This window comes from Diplotaxodon limnothrissa, linkage group LG20 (assembly GCF_057381915.1).
Source record: "Diplotaxodon limnothrissa isolate DT_005_m linkage group LG20, D_limnothrissa_male_GT1.1, whole genome shotgun sequence".
In the NCBI taxonomy this organism is placed as follows: Eukaryota; Metazoa; Chordata; class Actinopteri; order Cichliformes; family Cichlidae; genus Diplotaxodon; species Diplotaxodon limnothrissa.
Window position 1 is genome coordinate 7,720,178 of NC_140615.1, and position 19,808 is coordinate 7,739,985.

Sequence of the window (19,808 nt, forward strand, 5' to 3'; positions counted from 1 at the left end):
AACTGAATATTTGGCGCACGAGCAGCACTCAGTGAATCTATGTAAAATGAATTTAAAGAAGATAAGAGACGAGATAAGATAAAAATGCTAAGAAAAATAATAGAATCAATTAAGATAATCCAAAAAATAAATTATAAATATGGCAGGTGTGACTCTATTTTTCATGGTATGCCTGTTTTGATGTCTTTTTCTTTTACCTGGGTAAATATGATAAGCACTCTTGTGCTTTCCTGCTTTCCCCACTCACATACCCACTGCTACTTTGTGCCTGGGAGTTGTCCAGCGTTTCCTCAACTAGCTGCAGTTGTTGAACCTCTACTGGAGCGGCGGGAGGTTAAGTGGCTTGTTGAATACCACCTAAGTTGTAGCTGTTGATGGAGGAGGAACCTTTCCCACCCACATTTCCTAAACATGGTACCCAGATCCCCGTCATCCGCTCTCTTCTACTCCCGTGTGGGCCTGCTGGCAATTTCACTCTTTTTCAAGGGCATTTCATCTCACTGCATAAAATCTGGCATTTGAGCGAGGTCAGAGACATGTTCCTGTATCTGTCGGTGTTGCTCTTTTTTCCCTTTTCATTTAAATGTTGCAGCTGGGTAGTATGTTACTTTAACCAACTTAACAAATGAGCAAATGCTTAGATATTCTTCAAATCACATAAGTATTTTTTAATAAAAAAAAACATGTTTGTTGGCACGTACTGTTTAACTTGCCTTCAAAAGACCAACGAAATTCTGCTATAGAGCTTTGACTGCGATAACGTGTAGGCTGCACTGTTTTTACACACAAGCTGTATGAAAAATGTATTGCCTAGCTGGCGAAAGACTGAGCAGAGCAGTTTGTTCCATTATCCATATCTCATGTCCGCCACAACTCAGGATCATCATTTAGTATTCATGATGCAGAATTTTCCCCAGTTGATGACTGAAGCCGCTGAGTTGTGAAAGATTTAGCTTAATGTGTAACATCCCACCAAAGTTTTATGTCCGACACTTGGTTGGCCTTGAAGTGGGGGTAAGCGCTGCTTTTCTAGCAATTTGTTTTGCGGAGAGAGATATTGAATAAGTAGTGTAGCACTGGGCGCTGTCATGCTCTGTGGGCTCTGTGGAACATTGGCAACCTGTTTGATTTGTTGTATCTGCGCTGCTTGCTCTCTCTGGGGGTGGAGTGTGCTTCTTTCCTTCTGTGACCAATTTGATGTGCATCTCGGCACAGGTTCTATCTATGTACCCAAGGTAGATCTTTTAGCTAACAGTTCCAAATAGATTTGGATTGGATTTGAGCTGTGCCATGTCTGTGTAGTGCAGAGCGTTTTAGTGCTAGAATTTTACAGCATATATCACTTTAACCTCATTATATAAAATAAAGAAAGAAACAAACTTAAACCTGTTTTTTTAAATATTATTTATATGAATAATAATGATATTATAGCTGCAGGAGTCTAAGCAGGTTCAAAGGAATGAAGAATGATGATTATTTATCAGGAATTGTCAGAGAGAAGTTGGAACAAAGGTAGATATGAGCTAATAGACCGTCTGAGAGAACGTATTATTTCCTACAAACGGACTTTTCAGTGTCTACTTGGCCATAAGCTTAATGCTGTGTATGTTGCGCATCATTTACAAAAACATGAGTAGAGTAAACTGTGGCGCCAGCACAAAGGTTTACTCTTACCACAGCCAGTTTACATCGTGCACCATTATTTCAACACTGGATCAACTTTTAATTTTTATTATTTTTTCAAGGACTTGCCACCATAAACTGTTGACAACCAAGCACTAAAACAATAACCCCAATAACTAAATATTTGTCATTTATTTAAAAAATATATACATAAAAGAAGAAAGTTAAGTTAATCATTTTAAACATTTCAATTGGTCTACTGTGATTTATGCTGTGTGAAATTGTTTAATTGATTTTATCCATTCAGCATGATTCCAAGTCAGGTAAATGACTTTTCTTCTTCTTCTTCTTTTACTATTTACCAATAAACAGACACACATTGGGACAGAAGGTAACAGAGAGATCTCTGTGGCATGTCATTGATTCTGTTTTATGACAGCACAGCGAGGCATCTGAGAAAGAAATGTTCCATACTTTTTTAGTCTGTTAAGCTGCCACAGACACCTCGGTTTCATTCAGCTATCAGATGAACAGAAGCATGGGTAGTTTAAGGTGTTTTTACTGTTTGTGTCCCACTCATTAAGCCAGTCGCTCATCACCAAAGGAAACCACATGCAGTATAAACACAGATCATCACTCTGTTGCACAGCAGTTCTCAGGTGAGCAGACTAGTTTGAAATAACACCTTAAAATACACATTCAGTAAGGTAATACTACTGGAATCAAAATATAGGGCAAAAACATAAAGAAAACACACACACACACACACACACACACACACACACACACACACACACACACACACACACACCTCTTGTTCTATCTTTCTTGGTTTTCATCCATTACTTGTCAGTTTTGGCACGTTGTCTTGCAATTAGGAACATTTGTAACTGCTTCCGGGCAATGCTGTTGCACATTTATCACACTACACATGTGCCAGACACATCAGTGCATGCACGTGCACACACACACACACACACACACACACACACACACACACACACACACACACGCTCAGGCACAATAATCCATCAGTGAGCACACTCTTGTGTTGCCTTCAACAGCTTTAATTGGCAAGAAAAAAATCCAATTCACAAGTGCAATCCAGCAATGTGAATATTGACAAAATGCATCACTCAAAGCAAAGATGCATTTACCCAAACTTCACATGGTCATTTTTCATTGTGAGCCACGCCTTTTGGGGGTTTGTAGCTGTTAGGCCGTAGATTTTACTTGTAGATTTTGTCTCTCTTTGTGCATCTCTATGCATGTTTGTTTCAAATCAAGTGAAGAAAACCTGATAAAGAAGTCTCACCAGACTGCTTCCACAGCTGCACTGCCAAAGGATGGCGCTGTGTATAACAGCGGTTAAATCACTGCTATACACTGACACGGTCCTGTGCCAGTGTGTGTGTGTGTGTCACTTGAGCGAAATGTGGCCCTGGAGCTAAAGCAGGAGCAGACACATGGGCTGGAGTTTTTGGCAGCTATTTGAGTCTCCCTTTCTGACATGATATCACATTTTTACTACATATTTTCAGGGAGAAAAATATTGAGTCAAATTCACCTCTGCATCGTTTCGTTCATAAAAATCTTTTAACATTGAGGCATTTTGAATTGGCTATGTGCAGCGTGGTGATTTGAACAACTAGCAAAAGTGAGAGTTAATACAGTTACCAGCATGTGGGTTTTTTTTTTTATTATTGTTTGTTGGTTTGCTTTAAATGTTTGGCTTCTTTTATTCTTTCTGTTTTGGATTATGAGCTGATACCTCACTAAGGCAATTTGTGGAGATGGTAACTTAACTAGTCTGTCTGTGACGTCTCACCTTTAAGGATTGAGTATATAGTACATATAGTACAATAATGATAAGCTATATACCCAGTACACTAAAATAACAGTTTTAGAAAAGCATTAACTCACTTAAATTAACAATAAGCGAAGCTACGATTTGCATTAACAGAATTTCTAAATAACTATCCATGTAATGTGCATGAACTTTCAGAGCCACTGCACAGGAGTCAGCGTCTTTAATATGGCATCAAATCTTTCTGCCACATCACACTGGCTTGTTTTTCTAAGACTACACAGCATTTTCATCGCAGTCTAAAAAACATTCACCGAGCTGTTAAAACAGAGCATCTAAGGACATCAGCACCAGGTTGCTTTTACAAAGTGGACCTTGGAATATACTTCATTAAATCAAAAACTGTTGCATATTAAAACCTTGTGAGCCCGTCATGCAATAGGATCACAGCAGCCTCCGTATCTGACAACAGGCTGACTTTCAGGACCATAAGTAGTGAGTAGTTTTTACATTAATAAATGATCACATACATACCCATTACTCATCCATCATCACTTCATGTTGATCACACAAGCTGCACACGAGTTTTGTGTCTGTGTCTGTCACAGCTACGATGCGATTATAAAGGTGAAAATAATTCCAGCTGCAATATCACAGCTGGTTGTAAAAGAGAAAATAGAATTCAAACTAACTGTTTATTTAATTGTGATGGTGAAAATAAAATGTATGAGATGTAATTTCAATTTTAGACATGATGATAATCTAAACCACTTAATTTGAGTGATGTGGATTTAAAAACTGCATTGTGGAAACTAATGCTAAATCAGCATTCGGCTCAACTTTGCCTCAGTTTAGTGGCTTTTTATGTAACAATGTGCATAGTTTCTTCAAATGCTGCAATCAGTTCAGCGATTAAGGACAGTTAATAACACTATGTTGAATACAGATGTGGTTGTCAGTAGCAACAGTTTCGGGGCATAAAAGATTCTCCGGGGTTCACAAATTCAGCGTTCGTGCACACCACAAGGAGCAGGTAACTATGAACACTGAACAAATGGCTCACACAGTACGGAATTCATCAGATGGCCAGTATTTCTGATCTTGAGTTTCTTTTCTCTCGCCTGGATGTGAGTTGTCATCACTTTAATATTGCCCTTTGATACCTGCGCTTGTTCGTGCTTGTGTTATGGAAGAAGGGGAGGGAAGGCTAGTGCATGGCCCCGTCCCAAGTTGAATCAAAGTATATTTCCTCATTATTTTATCGCACATTTTAATGAGTCGTTTATAGAGTTCGATTGAGATGATGGCAGAAATGAGAGGGAGCATTCAGGGAGCATAAGGAGAAAGTGGATGAGGGCAGGAATGTGCAAAAAAAAAGGTTGGAAAGACTGATGAAGGGTGCCTTTCATTAGGCTAATGTTTCTATGCTCTTTCTTCACTGTTCCTCACGTCTCAACTCCTCCCAGCGAGGACGCGAGAGAGAGATGAGAGGGAAAAAAATGCAGACGCAGGAGCAAAAGCTTCCGATGAATGATATCTTCCCTCTGTAATGTCATTCTTGAATGATGTCAGTTAGTTGTGACATACTGCTCCCATTTATCCTTATGCGTGACACTTTAAAACTACTAGAGCTACTAGAATAAACTGTGTTAAGTGCATGTAGACAAGGGTCATGTGTGGATGCGTTATATTTATCCATCACAGTGCATAGGATACACCTTTGTTTGCTTGGTTTTACCTACTCCAGAAGCCCCCTCTCTCCTCACTCCTCCATGCGTGATTAAGGGATTGGAAGATCCTTCATGATAGCGGAGGGGATGAGATTTCCGGGTCACGGCAGCAGATCGGACATGAGGCAGCATAAGTTAGCATAATGAAAAGCACTGAGGGAGATCAGGAATGAGGGGAAAGCTGGAGGCAGGAGTAAGGATACTTTGGAGGGAGAGGACTTAGTGTGAGCGAAATGATCCACAGTCAGCAGATAAAAGCAAAAGTGTGAAACAGAGATGGGTATTTGTCAGGTATTTTAAAGTGAAGTGAGACAGTGGACCAGAAAAGAGCCTCTGATCTGACAAGGTTTGGAGAGCCTGTGCTGCCTGTGATGAGTTTGGGGAGGATTTTTGTTATGAGGAAATACAAGGCAAATTCTGTCTGTTTTTCATACAAAATACAAAATAAATTCTTTTATGTAGTAATTTTTATTCAGGCATTTAATGCAATGATAAATGCTCAGTACATCACATTCAAAGGCAAATTCTAATAAGACAGAGGACTGTGATGAGTTGTAGTGAGTAATACTGTAGCTCCGCTAGTAACATAAAAAATAATGGTGATTGGCAACAAAGATGAAAAAAAAAAAGAGAATAGGATATAACTAGATATATCTTGACTAGATATGCAGCAAGATATATTAAGATATAAAGTAGCTCTTATTATATCTTGTCTCTCGTCTTCTTCTCATTTAGTGTATTTTATTGATATGACTTATGCTCTTTTTAAAAAATTAATATTAGTTGCATCACTATCTTTAAATAGTACAAAAATAAAATGTGAGACGAATATATAAAAAAATATGTTGCAATTATTTTATGTTGTAAAAAAGCAACAATATTTTTAGGTTCTGATGTAGTGATGTGTTTCTGGTGACTTGGCGTTTTCATTGCTAATTAAACAGTTCATAAGGTTGCTGGGAGACTTTCCTCAGCTTCAATTTGGGATTTTCTGAGAAACATTTTTAAGACAAAAATAATAATTCCAGCAGAATTATTATACACGTGTTATTGTCATCTGCCATTTTTCTTCTTCTTCTCTGGCTAGCTAGTCTCACACCGACAGACTGGTCATACTTTAAAACGACCCTCTCGATTCTGCACTACGTGTTTCTATTCAGATTTTCAACATTTCATACTATTTCTGAAATGTTCCAATATTTCCTTTGATAAAGTCCCATTTATTTTGAATGAACAGCTAGCCTTCTCTTTTACCTGTGGCTTACTGGCAGAGTAACCCCCTCTCCTTTGTATGTTTAAGGTCATAAGAAAAGAAAACTGTAAACACTTTCCAGTGTACAAAAGAATTCCATACTGCATTAGGTACAGAGTAGCTGCTGTCTCAGATACATCACACTTATGTGTACATGTGTTTATGAGCCCTACAGCTTTGTTAGCCAACCTCTTTACCTTCCTCGTTTTACTCTCACCAGAGGCAATCTACAGACCAAGTCTGCCAGTAGCAAGAATCCCACTGTGGTTTTTTCAGAAATTGCATACTCTAGATGTGTTTTTCTTTTAAATTATCACTGTCTGTATTAGAGATGGACCGATCCGATATTACGTATCGGTATCGGTCCGATACTGACCTAAATTACTGGATCGGATATCGGAGAAAAATAAAAAATGTAATCCGATCCATTAAATATCACGAAAGCACCTCACAAAACTTGCAACACGCCGTAACTCACCTCAGAACGTTAGCACGTCGGAGCAGTATGCATCACGTGATAGAGCGGCTGTGGCATGCGGGACCTGTCGGTGGTCTGGATAGCATGTGGAGCTTCGCTAGCAACCCGGCATTTCATCTCCGACAAAGTTATCCCGAGAGAAGTAAAGCAAGTGTGCAAGTCCATCTCTGAATGTTTGTAAAGCATTCCTGCGTTAAGCTTAACAAGCGACTGCCTCTCCTGCTGCTACTTCAATCATGAAACTGCTTAATGATCAGCTGATCGGCTTTTCTGTCGCGAGTCCGTGTCTCTAGTTTGCTTTTGGCCCACTTTGCACCAGAAAGAGGAAACCAGCGGCTGAACAACAGCAGCACGTTTAAGCTTGATCAGCTATTGTTAGAATGTATTTAATATTACTTTCTACTCGAGGATCTTTTTCTACGTAGCTGACGCTGGTAACTGTGCAGGGGCGGATCTAGCAAAGTTTAGCCAGGGGGGCCGATAGGGCATTAACAGGGAAAAGGGGGCACAAAGACATACTTTTCTTTCTTATTCTCATTTAAAATGTCTAGCTTTTAATAAATAATTATCTGACACCCAAAGTTTTAATTTGATGTAAAATGAATAGAAGTCAGTTACTGTATATAGTAACTATTAAGTCTAATATATATACCCTAGTAAGCTATAGTACTTTTTCCTTTGGGAAGGTACCATCTGTGCAGTCTGCAATTTTGTTGAAGAAAGATGTTGAATCTATTTAATATTTCTTGAAAAATAATTGATTTCTGTGCATTTTTTTTCACACTGCATCAAATTAAGGTTGATTACGTCGATTAAGCATCATGAGGTGGAGTGTGAGGGGTGGTTCCCTATTTTTTATTTATTTATTTTTGTTGCTGGGAGTTGGAACCCTATTAGTTAGGTTGCTTAATATTTATGTTAAGTACTCTTTAAAATACCAGAATAGGGAGGATGGTGTAGGTTTAAGTTTATTAGATTGATCAGTATTGCTGAACTATGAATTTTTTTTTTTTTGCATACAGGTATAACAGAATAGCTTTAGTGTAGTTGTTGTTTTAAACTTGAGTATGAACTTATACAAAATGCAGCAAGATATTTAAAAAACAGTTTTGTTGATTAAAAATCACTATATCGGATTCATATCGGTATCGGTATCGGACATAAAAAAGTGGTATCGTGCCATCTCTAGTCTGTATGAGGTTGGCTGCGTAGGTCTCACATTAACGTCATCATTTTATTATGAGCCATTGCGGCTAGCCACTACCTTAGTGATAACAGACGGCTAATGTGACTGTTGGGTAATTGCTAATGGTCGAACAGCTAACGTTAACATGCGCACCGAGCAGGTTAACATTCATGACAACTGCTGAACACTTCAGTGTTGTTCAAACATAAGCTTTACTGCCCTTTTGATACGTGTGTCAACTGGAGAAGATAAAGACAGCCATTGGTGATTTCAGTACTGTTGCAATTTAATATCAAATCCAGTATTAATTTTAGTATGATCCTACTCTTCACCAATATTATTTGTCTTAGTCCTGATTACCGTGTTGATTTCTCAGTAAGTTTTAACTGTTGATTAATTCTATAAACAACCACTTTAATTGCTTTCGTTATGATTTTTTTATGTTTGTGATGGTGGTCTTGCTGAACTAACTCATGCCATCCAAAGCTTTCACACATCTTGGCCAGCCACCCACACTTACAGACTGTCAACCTCTTTCTTTCACTACCTCATAGCTTTGAATCAGCACTAAACCCTGCAAGCATCGCTCATACTTTCTCAAGAGTCATATCATTTTACCTTTTTGCCTAGTAGATAAAGCATATTCATCCCTCCATAATCTTGACTAACACCTTCCTTTTCATTTAGAGAGCAGAAAAGTTCATAACAATTTAATTTCAGTTACTTAGCTGTTTCCTGTCATATCTGTCTCTCTAAGTAGCATGCTCCATTAGAAACCCATAAAACTGACACCAGTAGTATATTAAAACGTCACTTGAAATGCCTTATTTTGAAGCAGCTTTTGGCATAAAATGTTATGAAAGGATTGCAAATTATAGCATTATACAATAATGCATTGTGTGGCACTAAAAGACTGCAACAGTGTTCATCATATTGTCTTTTACTGTGCCTTGCCAGTCTAAAAGGAGATGGGAAGAAAAAGAAACAACAGCCTTCAAAGTCCTTTAGAGAATACTACACTTTAGTCATTTTGCTGTTTCTTTGAGTCATAATTGGTGTTAAAAGCTGTTCATAATACACATTTGGCATAGATGGTATTTATTAAATTGATCGAGGGGTGCTGAAGAGGATTTACATTCAATTTACATTCAATTTTACCTTCTAGGTTTTGTTTTTTTTTGCATAATTGCATCGGGAATATAATTATTCAAATATCTTCATATTCATTCTCGAGGCAAATTTCAAATTAGTTTATTAAGTATCCGCAGATTCTGTTTTTTATTCAAATATAGTTGGTTAATGTAATATGGTTATAATGCCTGGACTTGGGGAGCTGGTTGCTAATATTTCTGTACCTTTTTTCTTTTTTTTGTAAACGCTTATTGGCATAATGGGACAGATGTGATTGTGATGTCAGTCCTTTCCTCCAACCTTCGGCAAGCCTTTGGAAAACGTTATTCCAGGATTCCCGAAGACATCAAATTATTTATTTCTTTAATACAGTTTGAAGTATGCATTTATCCCGGTCTTTCCAAAAATTTGACTTACTATAGCTATGAACATTGAACTATTTCACCACATGTGGATTGTCCTGTAAAACAGCTGGCAGGGTTGTCGTAGTAACGCTTATAGTTTAGTAGTTAGGTGTAGTAATGGTTAAGAGCCAATTGTAGTTGACATACTGTATCTATTTATAATTACATATACATGAAATCTATATGTTTACAGCTGCAACAGACTGTGGAAAAATATGAGGAACTGTTGGTGCTATAAGTTATTTATTATTTAAAGCCTATCAAATGAGAGGATCCAAGATTCATCCCCATCCAGTTTCCTGATATGAGATGTCATGCTGCTCTCCATCTCCCAAAGTACTTTGATTCCTGATAAAGTGCGGAAGTGGCCGTGCTCAGGCCATTTTAAAATACTGTAGTGCTGGCAGGCACCTGTCTCTTGTCTGTAATAGAGCTGAGCAGAAAGGACATTTTTCACTTTACATACAGTGACGACGTGTTCATTCCTCAGATGGCTGCTGTGAAAATGACATTCGCGCGTTAACAAAAGCCCACTTCTCCTCGGTTTGGTTTCTCAGGCAGCAGCTCATTTTCTCCTAAGTCCTTATACCAACTAATAACATCCCTAGCCTACACGCTTCCTTGAATGGCCTGCCTCGCATATTCGGCAGCCTTTCATTACAATGTGAATTGAGAACGAGGCATGTTGAGATCTGGGGTAGTTAGTGTGGGCGGCTACAGATTAAGCACCGGCTCCCCGCAATCAAACCCCAGGTCCATTAGTTCCATTAATCTTCCGAACATTTATACGGTGCCTTGAAATGGGGTCTCGATGCAGGTGAAGCAGTGGGGGGAAAAGGCCTGTCCTGGCTGCTTATGATTAATGCATAAATACGTGAGCTTTATCACAAGTCCAGCACTCTCGGAACCAGAGAATGTCAGCGTAATTAAAGGCGAGTGGCAGACGTAGGAAAAGCGAGGCAGTGTCTATCTGCAGATTGCAGACTGAGCAGGGGCACACGGGCAGCTTGGTGAAGGTTCCAGCAGCAGCCGTCTATTCATTCCTTAATCACCTCCACTACTCATTAGGGTCTGCTTTTGTTCCAGCCGTCGCCTTTCCCTGCACTGTGCCGGCTGATAAAATATGGCAGGCTCAGAAGAAAGAAGAGCTTGGGGAACCCCATTAAACAGTGACAGAGAAAGGACAGAAATCAGGAGGAAAAAAAGGTGATGTTGGAGTGGTGAAGTCAGCCAAGTAAGAAAGAAGAGAGGGCTCAAGGTAGAGAGGGAGTGACAGGAATGTGTGTGACAGAGAGAGGGAACAGTCCAACCATAGAGATTAGCATTTCCACTTGGTCTCCCCTGTAGGACTGATAGAATATAGAACATTTAATATCATAACCTCACAGAGTTCACCATATTGGAATGTGACTCCCTGACTTGGCCTCTACAGTAATCTCCATAAAACTATGAACTTGAACGCTTTGTAAATGTAGAGTGTCGCTGTGTTCTATTACAGTGACTGGCTATAAACGATTCGGTCACTAAATGTAATAAGGTCTTCCGCTATATGAAGTCTCTTTCTTATTATTATGATGCCAGGTTAATGTGTTTCATTGAGAGTGAGGCCATCCTGGGTGGACTTGATGGAGCCTTTTGGCTAGAAAAAAGAGGATGTGAAATGGATCCAACATTTCTTTTGGCAGCTTTGAACCATAAAATCAATTAATTTGTTAAAATGGCAAAATCAATGTGTTGGTTGATTACAGCAGGATAGATAGATACATGCTGTAGTGATGGACATACAGTACTGCAAAAGGCTAGAGGCTCCCATCGTTTCTTTTTATCTTGCTAATATGTAATAGGTGCAGCAGTTTATTGAATATACATAGAAATATACTTGGAAACACAGTATATAAGGCAAAAACTGAGTTTTTATTGGAATTGTGTTTGGGATCCTTGCCATGTCGAAAAACTAAGTTCTTGCTTTTTTAAATTTGCATTTATTGTTACATAAGAGCTGTTGATAACTGATTTTTATTGCCTTTTCTCCCTGTTATCCTTCCTTGAAAATGGCTTCTTGACAGCCAACCTTCACTGAGATCATTTTTGATGAGGCTTTGGTGAACAATAGTCTTTGCTAGATTTTTTCCTATTGCTTAAGGACATGACTTTCAGATACTGTTCATCTGCTGTTGATAGTTTTTTAGTCGTTTTTGGAAATCTTATCTGTTAAGTGGCTTTCATTGAATGATTCATAAGTGTTAAGTGGCTTAACAAATAAAAAAAGGATTCCCTTGAAAACAATCGGGTTCAAAGACTGGAGTGACCAATATTCAAAGAAAAACCTCTGAAAAGACTCCAGAAAGCTTAAAGAACTATTGCTCAAGCCCATTTCAAATATTTACAAGAAGCGCTGGCACCTTGAGAAAGTAAAAAATAAAAACCGACTGCTGGCCTAAGACTTTTGCAGTGCTGTATGTGCTCATATATAAAAACATGGTATACTTCCAGCCATGTTCAGACTATATCATCTATTCATGGTAGCAGCAGCAATAATAACAACAAAATAAAACACTGAAGCCCTCTATGAATATTTTTCTCAGCTTCACAGATTATGTTTTTGGTGTGAAATACTTGGCTCCCTGCTGGCAAGCATCCGAGGTCTTTTAAAAATGCACAATGTCTGTAGTTTGAAGTAAGTCTTCCTACAGCCTCGGTGATGTAAAGGGAGCTTGGCTGTCTGTATTTTGAGGGAGCAGTTTATTTTGGGAGATGCAACCTGTTTCATCCCTGCTGAGAAGGGGAACAACAGGGGGTTCTTGTTGTCTGAGTTGTCCATGCAAGTTTTACTGCAGATGTATGAAGGTAAATCAGGCACCTATGGGTATCAGCAGTCAGGTGGCATTACTGAAGAGGCAGGTGGGTGGGTTTTTTGTGTTTGTTTTGTAGCATTTTTTATGGTTAAGGAGAAACATTGTAAAAATTAGTAAGTATATGCTTCAAACATTACAGTTTAGGATAATTAGAATGATTTTAAATAACTAATGAACAGAAATATGGCACTAACAATTCCCCAGATTCAAAATCCTAACATCTGAGAAGACAAATCAGCAAATATTTAGCGTGTTTGTCAGAACAGTCGGTTGATAAATCTGCAAATAATTTCTGCACTGGTTTAGATATTCAGTGGCTGTGTTAGCTGCTATTTAAGAGTATGATTAAACTCATTCATTTTTGGTTGTCAGCATTTTCCCTTTCATACAAAGATTTTTCCAGTCTTTTAATTACATTATCAACTGTAGGTGATTAAATCCCCGTATGTTTCCATTCAGTTTTCATAACAGGAAACATTATTCTTATTCTTTTAAAGCAGCCTGTCACAGTGAAATCACAGTGAAAGACCCGGCCTCTTTGGATGCTCTTTTTATACCCTGTCACGTCATTGACCTGCTTCCAGTTAACCTAATTAATTGTCTCAGTCTTTTGTTGCCTATGACCTAACTCTTTTCAAACGTCTTGTAGGAAAGATTAAATATAATAAACCCAATAAAATATCTAGTTTCTAGTTAAAAATTTTAAATGTTTATTAATTAGCTAATTTAATTTTACATAATTTTACATAATAGCAGGTAATGTGTGCTTGGCATGCAACGGCCTTTTAAGACATGCTTCCTGAAAGCAAATGTGTTTACATGTTCAGAAAAACCACCATCCTAGTCTTCCTGTAGCTACACCCCACTACACTGATCTCACTACGGGAGCTGTCTTTTTTTCTATTTTTCAGAGTTGAAGAATTGATGTTTCTTTTTTTCTGTGACATTATGGTTTTTGGAGTATGATGCATGTCTTTCAAATGAGCATATCTTTGCCTTTTTTCCTTGCTTTTCTGCTATTCCCGTGTAATTGCATGGGAAGAATTGTTTTAATAAGGAAAAATGGCCATACAACTGAATAAAATCTCTGTAACACAGACTGTGTGTGTCAGAAAGTGAGAAATTTCCCACAAGTGATTAACATGCCTGCGAGGACCTGTATTACACGTAGGTGACGTTCTGTGCGTGTCGGATTGCTTTCGGCACAAGCGGATCGGCAAAGTGATTCTGATAATTACGTACATATTTACTGCATGAAGTATAACAGTTGTTTTAGTGTCTCTGCCAAATCAATATTTATTTCATCAAAGAACAATTACCTTTTTCCTCACTTGTGTGCTCAATATTAAGTTGAACTGCTTGTTATTCATAAAGCAAACCGAGGACGTTTGATGGGAAAATGGAACCAAGTCAAAGAGTGTCATAAATTCTCATCAGTTGTACAAAAAAACCAAAAACATATTTGCTGCAGCGCAGTTTATTGCTTTCTCGTGAACGTTTTATTTTGAGAGATATTGCAACCCCTTTGCAGCTATTATGTTTGTGTATAAACCTCTCTGCAAACACAAACGCTGCTTCTTACTTAATAAGACAGAGCTGATGAGTCAGTGTTGTGAATGTCAAATTATTATCCCCAAACCTCCTTCTTTCTTTGTAGCTTAAAAATGAGGCTAGAGCTGGATTCTGATGTGATGTACTGAAATTCATTTTGGGGGGAATTTAAATGAAATGGGTAAAAAAAAACAACAACAACAAAACTTTGCATACTATCCTTATTTATTTCTGAACTTCCTCAGTATTGTGAGTATTTGGATATTTTGTCCTCTGTCTGCAGAAATTCAGGAACCTAAACTTCACACCAAAATATGTTATTCTCTCCCACAGAAAACACAGCTTTCTGCATGAAATGCTTCGGTTATTTATCCATGGGCCATATTCGCACGGTGGCCACCTAATGGCTAGTCTGGCAAGCCTCACAGGTCGCTTTTCTTTTCTTGCAGTTTCTTCTAACTCGAAAGGGGGCTTACAGACAGGTGGCAACTAGCAGTAACGTGGCAACCATTCATTCATTCACTTATATGCATAACAGGCAAAACAATCATTAGTCATGCATTGAGACAAAGAATTTGATTATCCGTTTTTCATATCCATAATGTTACTAAAACACATCATTGATTCACAGCTCTTTAGTTGAGTCTACAAAAAAAAGGCCAAATTAAACACAGTTTGACAGGCATTAAATATTATAAGACTTTTTTCACCAACAAGGTGAAATTAGAGGAAAACGTGACATATGTCAACATGGTGTGCAGTGTGTCCTTAAGAAAACTGAGGAAACTGGACAGTGAAGGTGAAAATAAGTATTTTTATGTCATGTTATGTCTGTAGGACATGAATGGTAAGTCTTTTTCCCTTAAGGAATGAAAGAGCATGCCTAAAGAAGTTCAGGCTGTGTTGTCATAACAAATATTGACTGTCAAGCTCGTTAGGATTACGCAGACTTTGTTTTTGCCTTTATATGTTATATATTTTCATACCTATGCTTCAATAAAGTCTGAAAGACTGACCTTTGGTTGGGAAACCTAAAAAAATCCAAAGGTGCAGGAGGTAAAGACGGTTCAAAATCGAGCAATAATGGCATGCAATGACATGCACTCTGATGGTGTATAATGTATGCATCACATTAAGTGTGCAGCTTTCTTCATTTTTATGCCCGATTGGAAAAAAAAAAAAAACCCTATATGCTTTAACAGTGTGTGGTGTATATGTGCACTTTGAGAGAAATAAGGAAAAAAATACTTTTTTTCAGATAATATTCCGGTTGGACCATGAGGAAATGGGGAAAAAGCAACAGGAAGCTGGAAACAGAGAGATGAAATGATGCTCTTATCTCAAATCCTTAATAGATCACACCAAACATGATTTAAAAGATGCACAGGGAAAGGTTTACAGAAAGCTTCACTCTCTTTCAAGGTGCAGTGCAGCAAATGCAGCGATGCAGAGCAACAAAAAAGATGATATTTTTCATTGTTTCTTCAGCACTCCAATATTATCAGCCTTTTGATATAGTGTACGTTTGACTTCGGTGAGCTGAGCTGAAGATTTAACGATCAATATGAAGCACTTGGACCACACTAGACCCACATATTCAGCGATTTCAAAAGCGCATTGATTCAAAGGGCATGAACAGTGACCGAAAAAACACATCTACTTCCCTGATAAATCAATTTGACTAAAAAAATGACATTTTATATTTTCAGAGCTGCAGACTGACTGATCTCTCCCCCTACTGTTAAATGTGTTTTTTATCTTAAACCTGTAAATTTGAAAAGCATTTCTTATAAAATCCTTAGAGCAGAAATCTCTCTATACCTTTGACTTAAGTGTGCACTAACTGAACCAGTGTTAATAATAATAATAATAATAATAATAAAAATACATTTTATTTGAAAGCGCCTTTCAAAATACTCAAGGTCACTGTACACAGTAGAATAAAAGCAACATAAAAGCAAGCAGTTTACAGAATCATAAAAGCATAAGACATAAACAAATAAAATAGCAGAGTGGAGAGGTTATGTGGGATAAGCTATTTTGTACAAGTGGGTTTTGAGTTTGGACTTAAAGAGTGAGAAGGAAGAGATATTTCTTAGATTAGGAGGTAGGGAATTCCAGAGTCGTGGAGCAGAGCAGCTGAAAGCCCGGCTCCCCATGGTTGCAAGACGGGGGAAGGGACGGAGAGTGAAAGGGAAGAAGAAGATCTGAGACAATGAGATGGGGCGGTGATCTTAACCAGATCAGAGAGATATGGAGGAGAGAGATGATGAATATCCTTAATAAATGTGTACAAGAGTATTTTGAAATTGATGCGATATTTATATTGGAGCCAATGAAGCTGCTGCAAGGCAGGAGTGATGTGGTGGACAGAAGGGGTCCTGGTGATGATACGAGCAGCAGAGTTCTGGACGCGTTGGAGCATGTGGGTGGATTTTTGAGTAAGACCAAAAAGAAGTGAATTACAATAATCAATCCGGGAAATAACAAGGCTATGGACAAGAATGGCAGTGGCATGTGGGGTGAGAAAAGGACGGAGACGATTAATGTTGCGCAATTGAAAATATGCAGACCGAGTAACATTATTAATGTGTGAATTGAAAGGTAAAGTACTGTCGAGGATGACACCCAAACTTTTCACAGAGGAAGAAATGAAGACCGGTGAGTTATCGATAGTAATAGAGAAACTGTTGGTTCTGGATAATGTTGATTTAGTGCCGACCAAGAGGAGCTCGGATTTATTACTATTGAGTTTGAGAAAATTAGAAGAGAACCATGAATTTTGTTCAGCTAAACAGAGGGTGAAGAGCAGAATCAGGTTTAGTGGACAGATAAAGCTGCGTGTCATCGGCATAACACTGAAAATGGATATTGTATTTACGGAAAATATGTCCAAGCGGTAGAAGGTAGATAATGAAAAGAAGGGGCCCTAGGACAGATCCCTGGGGCACGCCAGTGGTCAGAGGGAAGGGCTGAGAAGTAAAGGATTTGAGTTGAATGACCTGAGTGCGATCAGACAGGTATGATTTAAACCAGGCTAGTGGAGTATGGGAGAGACCGATAGAGGCTAGCCTACTGAGAAGTATAGAGTGAGAAATAGTGTCGAAAGCAGCACTCAGATCGAGGAGAATAAGAATGGAAAGTGAACCGGAGTCAGCTGCCATAAGAAGATCATTGGTTATTTTTATAAGTACTGTTTCCGTGCTATGGGAGGGGCGAAAACCAGACTGGAACTGTTCATACAGATTATTATTATTAGTTAATTGTGAGTGGAATTCTTTTCTCAAGAATTTTTGAAAGGAATGGTAGATTGGAAATAGGCCAAAAATTCTCAAAATTATTGGGATCTAGACCAGTTTTTTTCAATATTGGGGTGATGGCGGGAATTTTGAGGGAAGAAGGAACAGTTCCAGTGGTAAGTGAAGAGCAGATGATGGCAGATATGAGGGGAAGCAAAGAAGGTAAACATGCCTTAACCAAAACTGTAGGAATGGTGTCTAGCTGACAAGTAGAAGGTTTTGACTTGCAGATGAAATCTGAAATATCAGTAACCGAGGGGAGCTGGAAAGCAGAAAAACAGTGTGATGGGAGATGAATTACACAGGAAGAGCTAAATGGAACATTGGAAACCAGTTCTTGGTGTATTTTGTGAATATACTCAATGAAAAATAACATTAAAGAATCACAAAAGGAGGATGAGTAAAGATGAGCAGGTAAAGAATCTGGTGACCTGAAAGAAGAGTTGAACAGTGAAAACAGTATCTTGGTTGAGTCATCTTTTGAACAGATAATGGTGGAGTAGTAAGCAGATTTTGTTTGATTAATACACTCCTTATAATACATAATACGATTATTAAACATTTCCTTGTGGATATTCAGACCAGTTTTTTTTATAAAGGTGTTCAAGTCTGTTCAATCATTAGCAGTATTTTGATCATTTCATAATCTTATAAAAAAAATCTAATGTAATCTGAAATGACCAAAATACCCTTTGGATAACACTTGAAACTTGAGAGAGAGATGAAGAGATCCAGAGATGAGGAGTAAATGAGTTCAAGGTATTTGTGGAAATTGTTATTTTAGCTCGACATGATGGTATTCACAGTTAAAAAAAAAAAAAAAAAAAAAAAAAAAAAATATATATATATATATATATATATATATATATATTTTTTTTATTATTATTATTTTTTAAATTGTCAAGTCATACCTGAGCTCAGTCTGCATCATATTTCTATGCTTTTTTCCCTCCATACCGGCTTAACCTTACTATCGTCATCAAACAGCTGTCATGGTTTACTTCTTCCTTGGCATTTATTCCACCATACTCTTAGCCTTTGCCTGGGTTTTAAATGTCGGTGAGGGCCTGTCAAAGGTACTATGCAGGGAAGATAAAACATTTTCACGAGGCTACTGGGCAGCAACGGCTTGAACTTGGCAGATAAGTGTGAGCTTTGAATTTATACATTATTCAAAAAACTGACATCTGTGTTCCCAGTGCCAAAGGCTGCACCTCGGGCGAGTTTGAAAAATTATACGTTTGCAAGGTGGCAAAGAGTTATGCGCAGTTAAAAACAGCCCTCATGTTTTACCAATCACCTTAGGTGGGGGACAGGGAGCCAGGCTGTTATTTGTAGCCTTATAAAACCCATTTTAAAAAGTGAGATGACTAATCTTGCCGTAATGACAGCACCACCCCTGGAACTTCAGCTCCCAGACACATCTGTGCTCAATTACTGCAAATAATTCAACCAGCAAACAGCATCTTAATAGGTGGGTGGTGGAGTGATGGCAGAAGGAACGGGTAGAGGCCAGGGAGGAGCAGAGATTGAAGAGTGAAGTGGAAAAGATGTAGTTTGCAGAAATGGGAATTTTATTGTATGTGTGAGCAGAGGAGAATCTCAAATATTTCAACTTTTTTTTGCTAAGAGAACTTTATTATTCGTCTTGAAGTAGCAATTGTCATTCTTGGAGTGTTGGGTGTCTAAAACTCTTCATACATGCACGAGTGTGATGGACTGAGAGGACAGCAGAAGTTGACTGTACACGTCTAAGTGACAAAGTCATTTTAGCAAACACTTTTATGTGAGTTAACCTGGAGCAATGCATTCAATATGCATTCACTGCATGCCACTGGTGGGAACCAAAAACTATATTAGAAACCACTGAACCTCACATGAAATCAAATGCACTCGGGTTATAAAAATGCTAATATTTATGTGTGTGCATCAGTCTCTCAGTTTCCTTACAGTGTAAGGAGTGAGGAGTAAAAGTTGATTATGTGTGTACTGGGAAGGATTTTGTGGACTTGTTGGTGTTGTGTGCGGCATTAATCCTTCTGGTTCCTACACACATTGCAACCTGTAATGCCTGTCGGTCTGTTTATGTTAATAAGTTTGCACTTCAGTCACATCTTGATTGACTGAGGTGACTTTCAGCTTTAATTCAAACCATTTTCAAACATAGTCCCACATTTCAGAGACTTTCACACTGACATGATTTTAATTTTTAAGATTGTTTTTATTACTTGGATGAAAATCCTTAGTAGACAATGACTTGCAGACAGTGAAATTTAGAACCCATGAACGTCACCGACCGCTGCAGCTGACTTCAGCCTTGTAGTCAAAGCTGAAATGCTTGCTCTGTTGGGTGGAGATCGGGTCATCTTGGCCTTTGAAAAATATCCAGCTTAGTTGCATTGAGAAATGTTTGCAGTTTGCTTTGGGTTGTTATCCACTTGCAGTGCAAAGTGCTGTCAGTGTGACCAGTGTTGCAGATTTAGCTTAACCTG

General features: G+C 38.2%; 1 protein-coding gene across 1 annotated transcript in view; it reads left to right on the forward strand.

Moving 5' to 3' along the window:
- Positions 1–19,808, forward strand: part of kazna (kazrin, periplakin interacting protein a) — a 200,169-nt gene that overhangs the window by 115,524 nt on the left and 64,837 nt on the right. The window lies entirely within an intron of this gene.